The 17,534-nt window shown below is 49.6% G+C and overlaps 1 protein-coding gene across 1 annotated transcript in view; it reads right to left on the bottom strand.

Moving 5' to 3' along the window:
* JADE3 (jade family PHD finger 3) overlaps nucleotides 1-14,392 on the bottom strand; it is a 73,671-nt gene extending 59,279 nt beyond the window's left edge. Inside the window, exons 1-2 of the mRNA XM_084870578.1 lie at nucleotides 14,260-14,392; nucleotides 14,058-14,156 (exon numbers count right to left, since the gene is read on the bottom strand). The gene's annotated coding sequence lies outside the window, so the exon portion shown is untranslated. The remainder of the gene's footprint in view (nucleotides 1-14,057; nucleotides 14,157-14,259) is intronic.
* Between the last annotated feature and the right edge of the window lie 3,142 nt (nucleotides 14,393-17,534).

Here is a 17,534-nt window from a genome sequence, read left to right as displayed (position 1 = left end):
AGTTGGTTACATAACTTGGTAAATTTGCTAAAAACCATTACATTTTGGGGGGGAGGGGGGAACATCCTGTGTATGTTACTTGGGAGTGGCATGGTTGCAAAAAATTGAGTTTGACCTCATTTCAGGGAAACAGGATTGGTATATTACAATTCAGTAAAAACTAACGTTAGCCGAAGGACAGGAATACCACCGTTTCAGAATGGGGCCTGGAGGTCTCGTGCTGATAACATTAAATGTGAGGCCAAAACCGGTTTGGCTCAGTGGATAGAGCATCGGTCTGCGGACTGAAAGGTCCCGGGTTCGATTCCGGTCAAGGGCATGTACCTTGGTTGCGGGCACATCCCCAGTAGGGGGTGTGGAGGAGGCAGCTGGTCGATGATTCTCTCTCATCGATGTTTCTAGCTATCTATCCCTCTCCTTTCCTCTCTGAAAAATCAATAATAATAATAATAATAATAATAATAATAATAATAATAATATATCACATTAAATGTGAGAATCACAGCTCCCCCAGAGACACATCAGTGGTGTGCTGATCAATGCTTCACATCAGGCTTTGGGAGAAGGGCAGCTCCCTGCCTTGCAGCTCACAATTTCTGTTCATGATCAGTTTTAAGCTGTTAAGATGGTATCAGTGGCCACGGAGCTTGAAAGAGTTGCGCACAATCAGTTTTGCAATCTGGTGTGAGGCGGCTCAATCACACACAAATGTAATCAGTTGCGTTTTCACTGTATATCAGAAAAGGCCATCTTGGCTTATACACGTCAGATCTCAAAAGCGAGGTGACCTGTAGTGCATCCTGAAGTGGGGGCTCATCAGCAGGATGAACATAATTGGGTTTCCGAGTCCAAGCGGGCATAAAATAATGGCAGCGTGGAAACAACATGCGTAAGACAAGATAAAAAAAGAACAGACAAAAACACCTGTACGTAATTCTGTATGATTAGACTATAGCAGTGGTCGGCAAACCGCGGCTTGGGAGCCACATGAGGCTCTTTGGCCCTTGAGTGTAGCTCTTCCATAAAATACCATGGCCTGGGCGAGTCTATTTAGAAGAAGTGGCGTTAGAAGAAGTTTAAAAAATTTGGCTCTCAAAAGAAATTTCAATCGTTGTACCGTTGATATTTGGCTCCTTTGACTAATGAGTTTGCCGACCACTGGACTATAGAGTGGTATGAAAGAGTGAGTTTGGGGAGCCAAGCTAGAGGCGGACTGTAAAGAGGGGTATGGGACCCTGCTCATGGGGCACCCTTTGCCATCATATATGCTTCACATACTTTAATGCATTTCATCATACCCACAACATGATGTTAGCCATTTTTATGAAAGAGCCTCGGAGAGAGACCAGAGAGCTGAGATTTGAACCCATAGATTGATTCACAAAGCCATGCTTCCCCACTACATCATGCTACTTTCATGCTAGGGCTGGGTGATGATTGAAGAACGCCTCCTCCCTGATTCAACCGTTAGAAATACTTCTTTTCCTGAACCTCTCACAGCAAAAAGTCCTTATTTTAGCACACCTGTATTTCATGGCGGTAATAGACCCAAGGGTGAATATACATATAGAACTTACACATATATAGAATATACATATACATGCATAGTACAAAGAGAGATTTGTTTTCCTGTCACGTAAAAGGAAGTTTCCAAGTCAAGAAAATAATGTTTTACTCTAAGAATTAGTGTGCATTTAAAACTGATTGTTTCTAGGAACTCTATGATAGCTGACTCGATTAAGAAGCTTAAATTTCAGTGAGTAACAGGAATTAATTTAGGCCTAGAAACATCCTTAAATGCATGAATAGTATAGGCGTGGCTCATCTGGGAGGAGGTTGGGAGATAGGGTTCATGGACTTCCAATGCCAGAGGGCAAGACAGGTCTCTAAGCCCAGGGGAAAGGCCTGAGATAGGATGAGGGATGGGGCAATGGCAGGCTCAGCTCCAGGGCAGAGTTGGGCTTCCCTCACTTAAAAGTGACCAGCTATTTCCTCTCACTAGTCGCAGGCAAACAGCCTCACAAAAGAAGCCTACTGACACAAAATCGATTAGGTCATTAGACTTGTAAAAAACCCAACGTAGAAGCAGGAAAACAAATTGAAATGATGGTCTTATCTCTTCTAGCCATGAAGACTTCCCAAGCTCCCCAAGCTCCCAACACTAAGGCCTCAAGTACTCCTAATAAACAATCTTCTTCAAATAACTAGGTAATAGTTCTGGCTTTACACTCATTCAACTTCTCCTGGTCCGAAGGGCTAATTTTCTTTCTTTCCCTTCATTTATTTTGTCCTTGGCTTTACTGAGGTATAATGACAAATAAAATTTTAATATGTTTAGAAGTGCACAGTGTGAGGATTTGATACACATATACATGGTGAAAGGATTCCCACCCCTGAGTTTAAGACATCCATCCCATCACTTCACATTCTTTTTTTCTTTTTCAATATATTTTTGTTTTTTTTTACAGAGAGGAAGGGAGAGGGATAGAGAGTTAGAAACACCGATGAGAGAGAAACATCGATCAGCTGCCTCCTGCACACCCTCTACTGGGAATGTGCCTGCAACCAAGGTACATGCCCTTGACTGCAGGCCAAAGCTCTATCCACTGAGCCAAACCGGTTTCGGCAATAGAAATATTTTTTTTTAAATGTCCACAAGAAAAAGTTAAGAAGTTTATTTTGGATTTAAGTTGGTTATCCTACAGAGAGTTCAACTTAGGCTCATAACACACACATACACACACACACACACACACACACACACACACACACCCTCTCCAGTATACAACGCAGGAGTTTCATATGAGACAAGTAGGATACAACTGTTCATAGTCGAAGTTTTTCTACATTTGAAAGTAAATTCCTGGTCCTCTTCAACATCACAAGTGGACACGGAACCACGGGAAAGAATAGGAACCATGAGGGACCAGGGAAACGCTGACTGTAGCTCTGCCTGCAGCCTACACCGGGAAGCCAGGCCACACAGCCACACCTCTCCCAGCAGCAGCAAAGCGAAGCCCGGCTTCCTGTAGACAGCCTGGGAAATGCATGTTTCTCTTACAAACCATGGCTTTCCACAGGCCCTGTGTGGCCGTTAGAACATGCTACATGCTATTTTTAAACACAAAATAACTGATGCTTCATTTGCCAATTAAATATCAGGCAGCAACTTTTTCGGGCATCTGTGGGAGACAGGAGGTAGAGAACATAAGGGTGTCCTACCCATCGGGGAGTGGTCGTTTAGCTGTAAGCCTTCAGGCCATGTGTACACAGAACAGGTCACAGAGTGAGGAAGGATGGCATGAGGTGCCCGAGTTGATTAGAAAAGACAGGACTTAACGAGGGAACATGGAGTAGGATATGGCGTCCACGTGAGTGGGGTGTGGGGGAGAAGAGTCTCCTGCTGAGCTGGGATTTGCAGGAACTGGTCCAGGAAGGGTTAACGGGGCAGAAGGAAGGATGTTCCTGCTGGGAGGGAAGGCTGCAGGGGAACCTCAGTGGGGACTGCTGGGGGTCCTGGGGAGAGCAAGGCGGCAGTAAGGAAGCAGTTCAGAGATGACATCCCACATTGTGTGCCCCTCCCAGTTTCCCCTGGAATCCCAGGTGAAGAACTGTCCCCAGATGATGGATTGGGTCATGGGAAAACATTACAAAACAAGTGAACTGACAGGAAAGAAAGGCCATGTAGGTTCCTGATTCCACATACTAGGTATCCTCCACTGTCTAGTGCACATGTGTCAAACACAAGGCCCGCGGGCCAAATCCAGCCCGCCAGGCCTTGCAATGTGGCCTGCACCGCGCTGTCATCACTGCACTCCGCTGTCAGTTTATGACATTGTCAGTTTATGACTGTTCAGTAAACCATTCGGCCCGCGATTTAGGCTGGATTTTAGATTTTGGCCCCTTCTCTGATTGAGTTCGACACCCCTAGTAGGAGGTGAACAGGTAGCCCTTTCTGCATACTTCCTGGGCTGGAGAGCCATTCTATGGGGGAAAACACATACTTTAATGCTTGCTCAGACCAAGCTAGCCCATACCACAGAGCAGTTATGCAAGAAAGGGGCCTCCGCTGCATCTTCTAATGACAGTACTCTAGGAAGGGATCTGACTGGGCATGCTGAACTTTTGCAATTCTCTCCTCAAAGTTCTCCTCAAAGCTGGGGGGGGGGCTTCCTGTGAAAAGAGGTGTTTAAGACGGGGTCCGAGAAATTGCAGAAGGTCCATCGCGGGGGCTCCATGAAATCATGCCTCATCAGTGTCCTCGTCAGCTTTCGTTAACAAGGTATAAAATAACACGCAGCGATTATACAAATCACTGCCTTTGTAGACAGGTCCTCAGGCTGATGCACTTGAGTGTCAAGCCTGGCGCTTGATTACAGTGTTGGTTGTTTCTGAGCTAATTTTTCCTGTTCCTTTATGAGACATAGCAATATACTAATTTTTGGTGAACATGATTCTTTTAATATTGGGAGGGCAAGTGAAACCATCAAAATTGGAAATCTGGTCCAATCTTTAGATGTTATAAGGACTCCCATACATTTACATCCCTAAACTTTTTCACCTCTGAGGGCAATTCCTGAAATTCCCCGCCCCCCCCCCCCCCCCCCCGCCCCCCAGACAGCATGCTTTGAATCCAATACAACAATCCCAGTGATTAGTATTATCAACTTCATTCTATAGATGAGGAAACTGAGGCACAAAGAGGTTAAACTCACTCAGGGTTGCATAGCTAGTAAGAAGCAAACACAGTATTCAAGCAACTTGGCCTCTGCTACTCTATCCATCCTAGCATTCAAACTCTAGCTAACTAGTTTTACCGTAAATGGTAGTGTAATCATATAGCAATCTCACTCTCAGGTAATTACTGTACACTTGTACATGAACTTTTATAGCAGCTCTGCTTATAATGATAAAAAACTGGTAACAGTCCCAATGTGGTACGTTCACACAATGGTATACAACAATAATAAAAAAGGACCAAACTATTGATACACACACCCTGGATACTCTCAAAAGCATTACGCTGAGTGAAAAAAGCAAGACTAAAAAGATGGCACACAGCCTGACTCTATGTGACATCCGCAGAGTGACAAACTATAGTGGAGGAGCACAGATGAGTGACTCCTAAGGTTTGGGGTGGGAAGAGAGCGTGAGGAGAGGTAGCACAAAGGAGTTTTGTTGGAGTGATGTAACTGCTTTCTATGGTAACGCTGGTGTTAGTTACACTGATCTCTACGTATATCAGAATCCACAGAACTATACACACCCCCAAATCAATTTTATTGTATAATAGTATTAAAAAGAGGCAATAGCTCATCTTCTTTTCAGTCAGTATTCATTTTTGAATTTGCCATTTATTCACAGGAGACTTTTACAGTTCTACCTGCTACTGACAACAGGTTTCAGATTTTAAAATCAAGATATATAATGTGAAGCAAAAAGCTGTTAGCAGGCTATAATTCAGTGATGACAGTTACCTCCTTAAACAAACACTCCTTAGCTTTTTCGCAACGGGTCTGCTGCCAGAACACAGGTGTGAAAACCACCACTAAATCTAAGCCACAAGGGGAGCAGAAAAGACTCTTATCAATGTCATGATCACTGGACATGTAGATTTGGGCAAGTCCACCGCTACTAGCCATTTGATCTACAAAGGTGGTGGGATCAACAATAGAACCAGAGAGAGAGAGAGAGAGAGAGAGAGAGAGAGAGAGAGAGAGGGAAAGAGAGAGAGAGAGAAGGTGGCTGTTGAGATGGGAAAGGGCTCCTTCAAGTATGCCTGGGTCTTGGATAAACTGAAAGCTGAATGCGAATGTGGTATCACCAGTGATACCTCCCTGTGGAAATTGGAGACCAGCAAGTAATATGTGACCATCACTGATGACCCAGGACACAGAGACTAAATTAAAAAAACATGGCTGCCTTGGCTGGTTTTGCTCAGTGTAAAGAGCATCGGCCTGTGCACTGAAGGGTCCCAAGGTCAAGGGCATGCACCTCGGTTGCAGGCACATCCCCAATAGGGAGTGTGTGGGAGGCAGTTGATTGATGTTTCTCTCTCATCGATGTTTCTAACTCTCTCTCCCTCTCTCCTCCTATCTGTAAAAAAATCAATAAAGTATATTAAAAAAAAAGAACTCAAAAAGAAAACTGATCATCATTGTGGGTAAAAGCTTATACTGCCATCGTCTATGGTTTCTGGCAAGCCCACGTGTGTTGCGAGTTTCTCTGACTACCCTCCTCTGGGCCGTTTTGCTGTTTGTGACATGAGACAGTTGCTGTGGGTGTCATCAAAGCAGTGGACAAGAAGGCAGCTGGAGCTGGCCAAGTCACCAAGTCTGCCCAGAAAGCTCAGAAGGCTGCATGAATGTTATTCTTCAAGACCGTCACCCCAATCTGAACCAGTGGTGGAAGAACTTGTCTCAATTGGCCATTTAAGCTAAACAGCAAAAGACCGGTTAATGATTACAATGCATTGTAAAAGCTTCAGAAGGGAAGGAGAATGTTTTGTGGAGGGTGTGTGTGTGTGTGTGTGTGTGTGTGTGTGTGTGTGAGTATGCGTGTGTGTGTGTGTGTGTGGCAATTTTTAAGTTATTGGTTTTTAAAACTAGTACTTTTTAATGGAAACAACTTGACCAAAAATCTGTCACCTGATTTTCAGACCCATGAAAGCAAAGTTTAAGGAGAAAATAAGTAGATAGTCCTTACAAGTGAAATGAATTTGGGTGCTTAGCCTCTGGAAAAGAAAAAAAAGGATTTCAGCAATATTAGATGGCATTATATCTGACATCACAATTTGCACAGTAAACCAAAAATAAGTAATCTGAATTAATCCTGGGATGTAGAATGTGATGGAATGGGGATGTCATAAGAATTACATGGACAACCATGGCTCTTTCGACAAATTATCAATTTTTACTAGAATGCATTCTTGTAGCTCTAGTGTAATTTAATTTTTAAAAAAAATCCTTCTAGGTTGAAATGGAGATATTTCCCAAGTTGCAATATCCTTCCATCCCCATTGCCACTGGGAATCCCCTGGTCACTATTCTACCAGGCAATGCCCAGTGCCTCACACACAGCACAGTGGGCACTCAACAGATATTTGCTAAAATGAACTGCATCTGGAAAAGTGAGGAATAAAAATAACAAACATGTGGCCACTAACAAAACCTATCATCTGGGAAGACTAGTTTTGAATGAGGCAAATTCGTACTGAGCGGTAACAATGTGCTCAGTAATTACAAAGGCAGACACAGAATCTGGGGAGAGAGCGAGGCAAACATTAACACGCTGGCAGTGGTATAGGAGCCTAAAACAGGGAGGACCCAAACCAGAATCAATTATTCCTGGCTTTCTAGACACCTATAATAGTAAAAGCGTACCATATTTTCTGGCGTATAAGACGACCCCCTAATTTTACAGTTAAAAATTCGTTTAGTGGCATATCGAGACGTTTTTCGGGATATACTCGGCATATAAGACGACCCCCGATTTTTGATCGCCTTTTTTTTCCGTTTCAAAAGTCGTCTTATACACCAGAAAATACGGTAATATGCTAATTAGCCTGGATGTCCTTCCGGATGTCTTTCCAGACAACCTTCTGGATGAAGCAGTTCCTAACTGCTCCCCCGTCCTGGCCTGATCTCCCTAACTGCTCCCCCCTCCTGGCCTGATCACCCTAACTGCTCTCCCCTCCTGGCCTGATCCCCCTAAGTGCTCCCCCCTCCTGGCCTGATCCCCCTAAGTGCTCCCCCCTCCTGGCCTGATCCCCCTAACTGCTCCCCCCTCCTGGCCTGATCCCCCTAACTGCTCCCCCCTCTTGGCCTGATCCCCCTAAGTGCTCCCCCCTCCTGGCCTGATCCCCCTAACTGCTCCCCCCTCCTGGCCTGATCTCCCTAACTGCTCCCCCCTCCTGGCCTGATCTCCCTAACTGCTCCCCCCTCCTGGCCTGATCTCCCTAACTGCTCTCCCCTCCTGGCCTGATCTCCCTATGTGCCCTAGCTCACTGTTCCTTAGTGCTGCCTGTGAGGCGGGAGAGGCTCCTGCCACTGCCACTGGGCTCATTAGCCCTGAGTCTGGCTTCTGGATGAGCAGTGCTCCCCCTGTTGGAGCGCGCTGACCACCAGGGGGCAGCTCCTGTGTTGAGCATCTGCCCCCTTGTGGTTGGTGTGTGTTCTAGGGACCAGTTGTTCCACCATTCGGTCAATTTGCATATTATGCTTTTATTATATAGGATAATGGCTAAGAACTTTCTAAGATTAGTCACAGACAACAAACCATAGATACAAGAAGCTCAGAGAACACCACATAGGATAAAGATGGAAAAAAAAATTTAGAAGCCACACCAAGCCCTGGCTGGTGTGGATTGGTTGGTTGCGTGTTGTCCCATGCACCAAAAGGTTCCTTTCCTGGCCAACACATGCCTGAGTTACAGGCTCCATCTCCAGTAGGGGACGTGCAGGAGGCAGCCAGTCAACGATTCTCCCTCATCATTGATATTTCTCTCTCCCTCTCCCTGAAATCAATAAAGATATATTTTTACAATAAAGAAAACATTAAAAAAAACTTAAAAGCCTCACCTAGGTAAAGATGGACGTTGAAGTCAGCTGGAGGAGAAAAGACACGTTCACTACAGGGGAACAAGGATAAGAATTACAGCAGTCATGACCTCCCCCCAATTTTTCACATTTTCTTGTAGCCATACCTTCGGTGGTCCCATCCCACAATGCCTCTGGGCTTGACCACAGCAGCACTCCTGTGCTTTGACTGATGGGAAAATATCACGTGACACAGAGGACACTTCAGAAGTGCTTGGGCCCTGCCGCTTCTCACTTGCTGCTCTGTGTGCCTGAGACCGCCATGTTAACAAGTGCAGACTAGCAAGCTGGAGGCGAGACCATGTGTGGGGAGAGGGGCCATCCCAGCTTAGGGCCTCTGAAACCAAGCAGCCTGCCAGCCACCAGATCGCCCGCACCCAAAGCTAACTGACGCAGGCTATCTCAAAGTAAATATATTCGTGGTCCCATCCCCATGGAGAGGGGAACGGCGCAATGGTTTTCCCCAGGAAGGTGTAGACTGCACGTAAGAAGCCGCTTCCAACAGAGAAACCTACAGTACCTGGGTTAGAATACATAAATATACAAGTACTGAAAGATGCCCCAGTCTTCCCAGATCCTCACAAATGTGCTGTCTGTCATCACAGATGGCACATACCAGACAAACAAAAAACACACAAAAATTACCATTTAGCTACTGAAGCATCTTTATCGTGATATATTCAAACCAAAGTCATACTCAACAGTTCATTTCTAACGCTGAACAGCTCAGGTTTCCAGCAATTCCTTTTTCTCACAAGTCTACTCCCCCCCCCCCGCCCCCCCCCCATTTGACAAGGCTTGGTGAAAGCTGCAAGAGCTCCCTAATGCAGTCGAAAAAGCATCAAATAAGAGACCAGTTAAACCTCCTTCTAGAAGCAGTCTGCAGGACCACCTTCTTCAAGCAACACGGCAACCCTTTAACTGTGCTAATGGCGGGCGGTGAAAGCTGTCTAAGATCTATATACTGGGTTAGAAACATCACAGAGTGGGACCCTGAAAGGAGATGAGTTTCTTTAGCCAGCGTTGTTTAGGCCTCACTACTTGTGGGGATCACACACACACACACACACACACACACACACACACAGTCGGTTTGGCTCAGTGGACAGAGCATCGGCCTGTGGACCAAGGGATCCCGGGTTTGATTCCGATCAAGGGCATGTACCTCGGTTGCAGGCTCCTCCCCAGCCCCAGCCCTGGTTGAGGTTCACGCAGGAGACAACCAATCACGTGTTTCTCTCACATTGATGTTTTTCTCCGTCTTTCCCCACTCTCTTCCACTCTCCCTAAAAAGCAATGGAAAAATATCCTCCACTGAGGACACACACACACACACACACACACACACACACACTTTAATAAAAACTGAAAAACACCTTCCAGCGGCTTCCCATTGTCCTTGGAATAAAACACAAGCTCCTTAATAAGGTCCCATAAGGCCCTGTAAATCTTCCCCTGCCTACCTCAGCCCTCGTCTCTCTGTCCCCAGGTCCCAGCCAAACCTCTGAGGATCCTTTCCACGGCTCTCTCCCGCTGCAGTGCCCTCACAACACCTGCTGTCCCCGCGCCCGGCAATCCCTCTCCCTGCCCGGGCTCTGCCTGTTCCTGCTCATCCTTCAGCCCCGGCACCTGGAGGGTCCCCTTACAGAAGCATTCTTCCTGACTTGCTGTGTGACCTTGAGCAAGTGACCATTTTTTTAAATCCTCACCTGCGGACATTTTTTCCATTGATTTTTAGAGAAAGTGGAGGGGGAATAGAAGGAGAGATGGAGGGAGAGAGGGAGGTAGGAAAGGAGAGGGCAACAGTGATGTGAGAGACACACATCGATTGGTTGCCTGTCACAAGTGCTCCAAGTTGGGGGGGGGGGGATTGAACCTGCAACCCAGCTATGTCCCCTTGCCAGGGAATCATGCTAGTGACCCCTCTGTGTGCTAGCCCAGTGGTCGGCAAACTGTGGCTCTCGAGCCACATGCAGCTTGTGAGCCATGGTTTGGTGCTCTGTTGACTAATGAGTTTGCAGACCACTGTGCTAGCCAACCCTCTAACCACTGAACAGGCTGGCCAGTGCTGGGAAAGTTACCTTTGCTTCACACCTCAGAAACATGTCCTAAGTTAAGCCAGGTAGCAGAGCGCTCAGCACACAGGAAATGGTTAACAAATCACCACTACTGGTACTGTTATTATCCCATACGGTAATCTCCGTCACAGCACTTAGTATAATTAGTAATTATTTATTTGTAGAAAAAAACAGAAACACCCCCTTGAATCCCACCTTACTACCAAATACCTTTCATGCTATTTCCCCACATGCTGCATTTTTGGAGGGGAAGGTGAAATTAGTGTTTACAGAGCAACTGCTACCTCGATTAATTAGTACCTTGGCGGTGCGATGACACCAAAGGCTTCCCTAACTCATGAACCTTGTCATCTAAGAGCAGCGAGCCTCAGTTAGGACGGATCTTCACATTCACACACATCCCAAGCTACTCGAGGGGTGTACTCTCCAGATGCTGAACCAGCCTGGTGTTCCAATAAACCCCCGCCCCCAATGCCTTCCTCCTCAGAACACTCTTTCTCTGGCTGTGATGATAGTTTTTATTATTTCCTTTCCACTGGATGTTGAGCTCTTAAGGGGATCAATATCTTTCTTTCCCCTCTTGTACTGACTGAATGAATTAAAATGTTGGAGACTATTATGGCTGCAAAGTTGGGGTGTGGTGATACGGATTTTCATAACAATACTAGAGGTCCGGTGCACGGATTTGTGCACTGGTGGGGGGTGTGGCCTGTGGGGATCAGCCCATTGTGGAAGCACAGTTCATCCCGGTCAGCTGAGCAGTGCTCCCACTGTGGAAGCATACTGACCACCAGGGGGCAGCTCTTGAGTTATGTGTCTGCCCCCTGGTGGTCAGTGCATGTCATAGTGACTGGTCATTCTGGCTGTTCCGCCATTCGGTCATTGGGCTTTTATTACACAGGACTAGAGGCCCGATGCACACAATTCCCCCAGCTGCTGGCACCGGGGACCTGGGCTTCCCTCTGGCCGCTGGCAGACACCTGGGACCCAGGGTTCCCTCGCAGCCCCCGCTTCGTCCAGAGGGCTGTCCAGTCTAATTAGCATATTATGCTTTTATTATAGATTATTATAGACTAGAGGCCCAGTGTACAGGGAGGGGTTCCCTCAGTCCAGCCTGCACCCTCTCCAATCTGGGATCCCTGGGGGGATGTCTGACTGCCGGCAGATGGATATCCCTCTCACAATCCTCGCAATCCTGGACTGCTGGCTCCTAACCGCTTGCCTGCCTGCCTGCCTAATCACCCCTAACCCTTCTGCCTGCCTGACTGATTGCCCTCTGCCTTGGCCCCCATCCTAAGCCGTAGTCTGGCTTCCCTCTGCCGGAGGTGACCTGGCCCATCAGGGGAAGGTGCTGCCCCCATCACCTTGCTGCTGCTGCCACTGGCGGCACCATGGCTGCCTGAGCCTCAGGCTGGCCTTTGCAGCGGCAGCCGCCATCCGCAGCTTGTCAGAGCCTCGGGCCTACTCTCCCCATGGCAGCTGCCATCAGCGGCTTGCCACTGTGGCTTTGTCCAGAAGGACGTCTGGATGGTCGTCCGGAGACGTACGCTCTAATTAGTATATTACCCTTTTATTCGTATAGATAGGATTAAAGTTTGGCATAGTTAAAACAAACTTGACATGAGTGATGGCAAAAGCGTTTATCTTAACCACTCTATAATGGAATGATCTCCATACCCAGCACCAGAGACTCCATGTGACTTACAAACACGTGACTTATGGCCGTAGGTAGACTGCATTCTATCTCCGGGCCCTACACACCACCAATGCTCTTCTGTTCCCTGTGGCTGCATCAGCCACCCTCCACGACAGGATGCCCTTGACAGTATCAGTCTCTCAGTGGTTACTACCCTTGAATTGTTCATAAAAAGAAACAGAAAGAGCAAATGATAAAGCAAGCGGGAACAAGCTGTTAATAACTGGAGACCTTGGGTGAAGGGACGACAAGAGCTCTCTGTTCTATTCCTGTAACTTTTGGGTAGTTATAATATTACATCAAAATAAACAGTTTCTAAACATTTAAAAAGAATATCCATCTCCCCGGGAGATTCTAACACCTAAGGTCTAGGGTACTGGCCATGCTGGTACCGCGTTCTCTTGTCCGCTATTCCAAAACCACACTCTAGACGTGGGTTTCCTTGTCTACCGGCCAGTATCAAGGGGCCAGGAGCCCCCTGGGTAGCAGGGCTCAGCCGTGGCTTCTGGATTGGGCCAGACTGAATTACTGACTGTCTGAGTGTATGAATGAATGCATTGGTACCTCCTATTGGCAAAAGCCTCAGCATTATCTCCCCATGCTAGCCCCCTGCTTCCTTTAGTTGACTGCCCTCTTCCCAAACTTAGCTATGGGGTCAGGCACTCTCCTGAGGACCCTTCTTCCTCTCTGTTTCCCAAAAGAAGCACGGAGACAGTTGTGAAGGTAAGAGCTTTGCTGCTGCTGCTGCTGCTGCTGCTATGGAGAGACCTACAGGCAGGAGGCCAGAAGAATCCAGAAAACAGCATACTCAGAGCTGGGCTTACTTCTGTAATGACCGCTTGCTAGCACTCTTTTATTCTTCCCTTCTACCCACTCACTCATCCCAGATCCTCCCCACCCCACAAGCCAGGATGCTTCCGCCTTCCCAGGCACTGGAACTGGAAGGGCAGGTAGAGACTTGTAAACCATTCCAATGTCCTCAGGTTAGCCATTTCAGGAGAGCGCCAGATGGCTTTCACCCACCCCCTACCCCTTGGCTATGAGGGGAGTGAGTAAAGGTCACAGGTAAGCCAGGATCTGATCTCTGTCCTCCTCCAGTCCTGTTCTGTGACAGCTCTAGGAGGAGGCAGTTGTGTTCTGTCCTATGACCATGTTCAGCCACTGTCCCTGATCAGGGCTTGTAAGCGCCCCCTATATGTGTTCCCACACACCTGATGCCTTCAGCCTCCCCAATTTCCCCCCAGATAATCATCTACTTCTAGCCAGATATCCAAGTGGTGGGGAAAAGGGAGAGAGGCTTTGTGTACTTAGGGGAGGAAGGGCTGCCATGGCAACTGGAACAGTTGGGAGGGGAAAGTCAAGAGTTATCAAAGAAGAGCTTATTTCCAACCCATGAACCTTCAGCATCCTTTATCCTTTAACTTCTGTTAACACTGAAGTCTCAACTGCGATTGATGAGACCGGTACCACCACTTGTCTTACCCCTGAGAGCCTCTACAGGCCGCTGCTACAGGCCTCAGGGTGGGTCACAGGTGGGTTACAGGTGCCCCCAAGCTGCCCCCAAGCTCCTCTTGGCTCCCCGGCGACCACCAACACTTCAGGAAGCCGGGGAGAGGCCCGTATCCACTTCCCCTCACCTCTGACCAAGCTTCCCAAGCTCCTACAGGGGAGAGGGCTGCAGCTTACCAAGATGGCTCCCAACAGCCGAAGGCAGGTAAGTGAGGATTCTAGAGCCAGGCCTGCATCACTGAGTGTTCTGGAATGTTCTGAACACAGCGCAAGGAGCTGTTGCAAGGCAATAATATTGAGTTAACAGCTTTTTTCTTGGCAGGTAAAAGTATAAAGAGCAGTTTTTTGGTTTTTAAAGGTGGGAATGATGGGAGCTCACTCTGAGAAGCACTTCCCAAAGATCTCACGTGATCCCTTCATCCCTCGAAGAGAGGTAGCATCGTTTTCCAGGCCAAGTAGTGAAACTCACAGCTTACTTTAAATGAAAAAAGGAAAATGTTATGAAGGCAGGACACTCCTAGATAGACAAAGAAGAAGAAAACTTCTGTCCATTTATGTGGAGAGAAGTTACATGATGCATGAGAGCCACACTCCTCAAAGGGCACAGATCCCCGTGCCCATTGTCCACAGATGCTATGAACATATCAAATTAGATACAAACACAATGCTTTGCTCAGGCCGGCTCCTCCCTCACCCCCCTTGCCCCCGGGCTACCAAGAAGCGATCACAAGGAAGGTATTTAAGAGGACAACCCTGGGAAAGTGGGTCCTGGGTTGCTTCAAGCCAGCCAGGAGGTTGTACAACCAGTCTTTCCCTGAAATAGTTTAGACTTTAGAGAAGCAGACAGTTATCTGTCTCAGGCTGAACACGGGAATGAGGGCACCTTTCCCTCCAGGTCACCGCAATTCCCGTCCACTCGGCTTTGATTTCTTATACGATTAGACTGGGCAGGGGAGGGGCGCCGGGACCCCTCCATAGCTTTCCAGTCAGTTACATGCAACGCACATAAAGGGAAATTTAAAATAAATCTCGCGCACATCTGAGACCACGGGTTTCCCTGCAGCTCTGGACAGCCGGCGAAGCGGCCAAACGAGTTTCCTGCCAAATGCCTGGAAGGTACATGTGTCTCAGGGCGCCGCGGTGATACCAACTTTGAAACATGCCTGCACACAGCGCCCCTCGGCCGCCCACTCGGCACCCTCCCGCCTCCCTGTACCACCCGGTTCCCCTGCGATTTAAAGATTTAAAGCCCGCTCCTCCGGGCAGCGGCTCTGCGGGGCGAGAGGGAGAGTTAAAGGGGGGCTTTCTGCCCTCCCGCCCCCAGGTCCCCCCAATCTGCCGCCCCCCAGCGAGGGAATGAAACCGACTCGGCCGCCCGGGAAAAGTTAACTTCGCTGGGAAATCTCCCCAGAAGCCTGGCCCAGCCGGTCCTGCTTTTCCCACCGTCCCGGGCTCCGCATCCCGAACAATACCGGGGCGGGGGTCCGCCAGCCCGCGGGGCGCCCCGCTCACCGGTCCCGCCTGCCCCCCGCCGGGCGCCCGGCCCCTCCGGCAGCCGACAGCCCCCGGCGGGCGCGTCCGCCGCGGAGCACCGGGCAGGTCCTCCCGCCGCGGGGCGCGGGCAGGGGCGGGGGGCGCCGGCGGGGGAGCCGCTGCCGCGGTGCCCGCGCCCCCCGCCCCGACGGCGGCCGCGGGAGCCGGGTGCCCGCTCCCGCCCGGGGCACGCCGGCCGCCTCCCGCCGCGGGTACTCGCCCTCCGGCCCCCGGCGGCGCCCCCGCCGCTCCCGCGCCCGCCGGTCCTACCTCGGCGGCCAGCGCCGCGTCCGGCTCCGCGCTCGCGCCCGGCGGAGTGCCGGCGAGTCCGGGGCAGCGGCCCGCCCCGCCGCCCGCTTTCTTCTCTCTCCGCCCTCGCACCTGCCCCCTCGCCGCCCGCCCCTCCCCCGGCCCGCCCCCGGCCCGGGCCTCAGCGCCGGCCAGGCGGTTGGGCGGCGGCGGCGGGGCGGGGGAGACCATTGTATTCCTGACACCGGCTCCCAGCTCCGCCTCTTCCCCTTCCTCCTCCCCCGCCCCGCGCCCCGGCCCCCGGCCCCCGGCCGCCTCACCGCGGGCTCCGGCCGCCGCCGCGCGCGCTTCTGCCGGCGGGTCCCGCGCTGGCCCCGCCCCGCCCGCCCCGCCCTCAGGTGGGCGCCGGCCCCGCGCCCGCTCCCGCCCCGCGGCCGCTCTCGGCGAGGTGCGCCCGGCGGGTTCAAAGGCCACCGCCGCCCGCGACCCCTCTCGGCGCAAAGTTTGCCCCATCGCGATCGCCCGCCCCGATCGCCGATCGCCGTCGGGGAGGAACCTATTCATCCTCCCTGGGAACCTGTGATCATTTCAGGGGCACGGGCGGTGGGGGTTTAGGGGGTGGGGGTGCTGCGGCTTCTTTTCGGGGGTCCCCTCGGCCAGGCGAGCGGGCAGCCCGCCGTGATTCGAGCAGACGTGCGTGCACGTGTTGCTGGGCAGATGTTGGGTTGTGAGGGAAGCTCCGATCGGCGGGTTGAAAGGGAGGGGGTGATCCTGGATGATCGGGAGGGGCCCCGCCGTTCCTTTTGGCCGCGATGGGAGCCCCTGGAGGTTTGGGATCTGCTGGGCCAGCCCACCGTGTGTCAGCCAGTGTCTCCCAGGGAAAACCAGTGAATTCTACAGATAGGTAGGTGTAGGTAACATGTGCTATTGGTCTGCTTCGCTAGTGGGATTCTGATTCATACAGATGCTTTTCAGCAAAAGTGAATAACTAAATAAATAAATCCTTTTTTATTTACCTAGCTCCGTGGTCAGCAAACTGTGGCAGCCACATGCGGCTCTTGGGCCCCTTGAATGTGGCTCTTCCACAAAATACCACAGCCTGGAGAGTCTGGAAGAAGTGGCGTTAGAAGAAGTTTAAGTTTAAAAAATGTGGCTCTCCAAAGAAATTTCAATCTTTGTCCTGTGGATATTGGGCTCTGTTGACTAAGGAGTTTGCCGACCACTGAATCTGGGTTTGGCTCTGTACCATGTGCAATTACCATGAAACTCATATTGTCATTTTCATTTAAATTTCTCGGCGAAACACAAATGCAGGCTCTCTTATGTGTCGTATGTTTTGCATATTAAACACGCAGTTCTATTTTATGATATGCGAATGTGTGAGTTTGAAAACATTCATAGTCCTTCAGACTTACCTCATCTTACGATACTTCCTTTGAAATAATTATAGATTCACAGGCTCTATAAAAATATTACACAGCAGTCCCGTATACTCCTCACTCAGTTTCCCCGATGATAATATCTTCCATAACCAAGATAGTGACTTGAATACAATCCACAGACATTATTCAGATTTTACGTTTTACACGCACTCATTTCTGTGTCTGTGTTTCTGTCGTGTGTGTATACAGTGCTTTACAATTTCATCACGTGTAGATTGGGGTAACCACCACAATCAACTGGTTTTCCACCGCAAAGATTCTTCCTGCTACCCAATACAGTCACTGTCATCTTCCCCTCCTCTACCCCCGCCCCGCCCCAGCAACCCCTAACATGCTCTCCATCTCTATCATTTTATTTCAAGAATATTATGTAAGTGTGATCATACTTTTTGAAATTGGCTTTTCTACACTCAGCAGAATTTTCTCAAGA

This window comes from Pipistrellus hanaki (assembly GCF_964339955.1).
Source record: "Pipistrellus hanaki genome assembly, chromosome: X".
NCBI classification, from domain to species: Eukaryota; Metazoa; Chordata; class Mammalia; order Chiroptera; family Vespertilionidae; genus Pipistrellus; species Pipistrellus hanaki.
This window is presented reverse-complemented; position numbering and strand designations above follow the sequence as displayed.